Below are 4958 nucleotides of genomic sequence, written 5' to 3'. Positions count from 1 at the left end.
TGCAACTCTAGCGGCTCAATGTGGAGTTACCGTGGAGGAATTGTTTGGTGCCGCAGATGCTGCACTACCCACCGTCGATATAGCTCCTAAATTTGTCTACGGGGCCGACTTGGTCGGCAGAGAGCAGCTGCATAAACTGCCAACACATATGCGGAATTTGCATCGGTGGTACCTTGATGCATGCAAGGAGAAAAAAATGTACATCGTGGCGAGTATACCATGGGAATATTACTACCGAAAGGAGGAGATCCATATTGAGATGAATGAACTCCGGCGGTTATTCAATCTAGAAGCCCTCGACAAATCTCTCATGAGTTGCTATTGCTTGTAAGTTGTTAACTACATATAAGTTCATTTTCATTCAGTTCATGTTCGTTTTCATTGCATATATATACTCATTATATCTTATGGGTTCTCTTTTGCGGATCGAAGATCGGTGAGTGCAAAAGTAATAATATTATCAATGTTGGGTTTGTTGACCCGGATAAAATACATGTTGAAACGGTGAAGCATAAACGCGAAGAAACGGGGGAAACCTACTAAGGTTTTTGGGGCAGCAATATTTCTGTGATTCAATATTGTTTCCTTACAACTACGAGTGAGAGTCTTAATGATCTTTTATGCACATTCAATTTTTCTTACTCGATGTTAAGTGTAATTCCTGACGTATATGCATAACATGTGCAGCTTCCACTCGGATTCTACTAGACATTCAACCCGATAAGGGAATAGTTGAAGTAAAAGACCCACCGAGTAGAGGCCTGGACGGGTTCCGGGACTTGCGAAGTTGCTCCAAGTGTAATTTCCTTCATCGCCGCGCTTTATCTTTCGTGAGATATCAATTAATTATCCACTCATTCAATCATTCTTTTGTCTGGCAGGGCTTGGCAAGCTTTGAAGAATGTTCATAAGGAGATTACCTTTGCAAAGAAGCTAACATTTAATCCTGTACCGTGCCCCCAGCAGCCACAAGGGACGAATCTATGTGGATACTACGTTTGCGAGTCCATTCGCATGTTAACCACCGAGAAGCAGTAACAAAAATAAATTCGACGTAAGCAATAACATTCACAACTTTATTTATTATCATCAATATTTCGTTATCAAGACTGATATAGTCATACTCATCTCATTTTCGTATATAGGTCGACTTCATGCGGGACGGACTCCAACCAAAGGAACACGCACTAGGAATCGCGGAGGAACTGGCGGGACTTTTGGTTAGAGAAGTAATAAACAACAAAGGCTTGTTTAGTCCAGATAGTTGTTCTACCTCCAAATAGACGGTCGTTAGTACCGTTTGTCGATCGTGAGCTCCATGTATATATGTAGGGAACCTACGAATATGTGTAAGGGGAATCGACTTCGCTTCCAATATTTGTTTGATCGATCTATATATATATATATAATGAATGAATGTGTACAACTTCTAGTAGCGTACAAATATATGCAACTTTTATTTTCGGACGAAAAAAATGAAATAACAGGCGGTCGGTGGCGGGGGGAGGGGTGCTGCACCCCTCAAACCCTAAAGCGAAGCGTTGTGCGCGCGCCACGTAGAGGGCCTTTTGTCGCGGGTGGTAATACCGCCCGCGACAAAAGGGCCTGTGCCCTGCGCGCCCCGCGGCTGCCACGTGGTGGACCTTATGTCGCGGGTCGTAAGTGACCCGGGATAAAAGGCCACCCTTTTATCGCGCCTTGCTTGTCGCGGCTGGCCGCCCGCGACAAAAGGCCCTAACCACCCGGATCAAAAGGCCTGTTTTCCACTAGTGGGGAATGAAGAGGACGCGCGTAGGGGCACGGTGTGGTCGTGGCGAAATGGAAGGGGAGGAGGAGGGTGCAGCACCGCGATGTTGCTGGCGGCCATGGGGAGAAAGAGAAATAAAAAGAAGAGGAGAGAAAAAAGATGGGAGAGACGGGATTGTGGGGGTGGGGAAAAATTGGCTGTTCGGTTAGGGAACAGATGGAGCAGTAAGCGGCACCGCTTTGACCATCTCTACAAAAGGCTACAGCCACTCACGGGAAGTAGGGGTAAACTGCATAGCTGTTTCTCAATCTCTCTAAAAATCTTAGGGAGCACCAAAAGTGCACACGGAAAAAGTAAAATGGTATTCAACCATAAAGTAACTTACGTGTCACCTCAAGGTTAATCACAAAAAATAACCAAAACTCTGTGGAAAAACGAAGTTGTTAAGGTTTAATATAGTCTCTACTACTTAAAAAGACTAAAGTGGTTCCTTATTCTGCCAATACGGCAAACTCCTTCGTCGTCCGTCCCACTTCGTCGAGCGTTGTCGCTACCGAATGGGCCAAGCCCAACAATCCATTTCCTTGATCGACATCGGCTCCACCTTGTTGCCTCTCTAAAAAAACGAACCACGGAACCAGCGCCGCCGCTTCCTAGGGTTAGGCTCTGCCATCGTTGCCGCCCATCCGCCGTTGCCGCTGACCATCCCTCCTCTGCTGCTGCCGCCGCCACCAACCGTTCACAGCTGATCTGGGTCCCATCTTCGCCATGCGCCGAGCACGTCCACCTTCAGGCCGGCAACCGACGTGAGGGGCGTGGACCGCCGAGACGCTCTGAGGTGCGATGCTTTGCCGGCAGTCGCCTTCACCTCCTCCCGTGGAGGCCACACCCTTCGCTCAGAAGAACGCCAAGACCGCGCAGCCCCCGTCGGCCGAATGCAGATAGAGGGTCAGAGAGCAGGAGGCGGCGGTGCGGAGGTCTGGAGTTGTAGAGTAAGATTTCTTTTCTGTTTTCCCCTCAAATAAACCGGATCTAGAATTTTTGTGGCTGACTCCCTGGATATGATGAGTCGAGTCTGGTTTGGTTGCGTCCTGGGCAAGTGGTGGCATCCACCTGGATTTGGTCCTCAGCTTCGATCCGTAGTTGGGTAGCCATGGCACCTACTCAAGGAGAAGACTCCGCCCCCTTGCAGTGCCCCAATGGATGGGATGGCGCTGCACCATCTGGTGCACGGCGGCCATGGAAGGCTACCTGCCTACCTCCCCACTGCTCTTGTCTATTTCGAGTTGTTCTTCTACGCCAAGCTCAGCCTGGCGAGTTCCACCGATTGCTGTCAGTTCGGTGGATGTGAGTTTATTACGCTCAATCTCTATATCTACTTACCTAAAAAATGACCCAAAGTTTGTTGCTCATATGCCCAAATTCATTCAGAAATCGTCTTTCCATAGTCTGATTCCGGGGCTAAGAGAAAAAGATAACATATTGATGTAAGCTATCAGTTTTCAGTAAAATAAGCTACTATACACAAAGATTCTATTTTTTTATGGAGTGAATCTAGGACAGTGACTATTAAGTTTCTTGCTCGAGTCCAACAAGAAAACACACTTCCTCACTAAGGCAAACCTAGAATATGTAGATAAAAAAGTAATAATGCAAGTCTATTCAGTAACAAATTCGAGATTATATGTGTACCACTAGATGTCAAACAGTTCTCAGTCGAATACCACATTTAATTTGCACTATTTAACATTGCATTTTTATGATTTTTGTTCGCTCATGATATAGTGCACTAAATCATTATCATTATGCCAGTGTTAAATGGTCCTGCAGGCCAGTCCTTCCATTTCATCCACTTCATGATATGGCTCATGTGATGTCTGAGTTTTGTGCCTTGGCTGTAGTTTGTAACATTTGTTGAACATAGAGGTTGTGTGAGATGGGACTGGAGTGTTGCAGCATGCCTACTGGCGGAAACAGCAGCAACGCTGAATAAGAGGCCGGACTAGAGGATCCTGATTATAATGATGTGATGGCGGCATCAGCGCAATTAACAGTCCATCTAGGCCCAGAGGTGCTCGAGTGGACAAAGAGGCCGGTCAGACCGTGTTATTGTTTTCAGAATCGCTTAACGTTAAGTTTCTTTTCAAAGTGGGGTAAAAAGTTTGGGTAGACCAACTTGGAGGCTGGCCAACGATCCTTCCTTTCCGTCCTTTAGTCAGTTACAACATTTTGATTTTGATGGGAAACACTGTTTTTTTCTCATGATGTCTTCAAACTGTAGCTGTCGTAGTTTACTGAATTTTTCGATGGAACAATGTGTGGACTCTGCATCGGATCAGATCCACTATATTCTGCACCATATTCTGGTAGGATTGGCATATTTGAGAAATTACTCCGCCATCTTGCTCAACGCAAAACAAAAAAATGCGGTGGATCCAGAGATTAGTGCAACATTTAAAAAATTGACTTCATTTAACGATCCATAAATTAGTGTTACTCAAAGTGGAAAAGAGAAACAAATCTGTGGACGAACTTCTGTATATAAATTAGACATTACAGCTATGCTCATTGAATCTGTACCATCACTTTTCTTGAGAAAATAAAGTTGGATCTCTATCAAGTGATGCCTCCCATTCTGTAGTTTTTGCCAAGGATAAGGAACCAAAAGAAGATGATGAATCTAAGGACACGAGAGAGAATGAAGAAGGCCTTTTTTTTTAATGGGTCGTTATATTAATTTAAAGTAGAGTACATCTTACAATATTTTAGAATCAAGTCCAACACGCAGGAAGGAGAAGATCCTAACAACACCCCATCACATCTTTCAACACGACTATATCTGGCTAACTCATGAGCCACTTGGTTGTTTTCTCTTCTAATCTTCCTAAAATTTATATCTCCAAACAAAAGGCAAAGGCGCTGAATATCATATATGAGGCTTGTAACCTGGGAACGATCAGTATGACGAAGACTTGGATGACGACCATGAGGTGAGTCACACCCCCTCAGATTTTTTGAATGTTTATCTTCTTATTTAAGATGACTTGTATGATTTTATTAACCTGGTCTAGCAACATATACTGAACTCTACCTACTAGCTTGATAAGATTGTTGGTAGATGATCGATAATACATCTACTCTAGCACTAAATCCTTCTGTTATACTTTATATGCAAATGATGTTTCTTGGAGAGATTCTGCGATGAGGACAA

This window comes from Lolium rigidum, chromosome 6 (assembly GCF_022539505.1).
Source record: "Lolium rigidum isolate FL_2022 chromosome 6, APGP_CSIRO_Lrig_0.1, whole genome shotgun sequence".
Classification (NCBI taxonomy): domain Eukaryota; kingdom Viridiplantae; phylum Streptophyta; class Magnoliopsida; order Poales; family Poaceae; genus Lolium; species Lolium rigidum.
Note: the sequence above shows the minus strand (reverse complement) of the source record.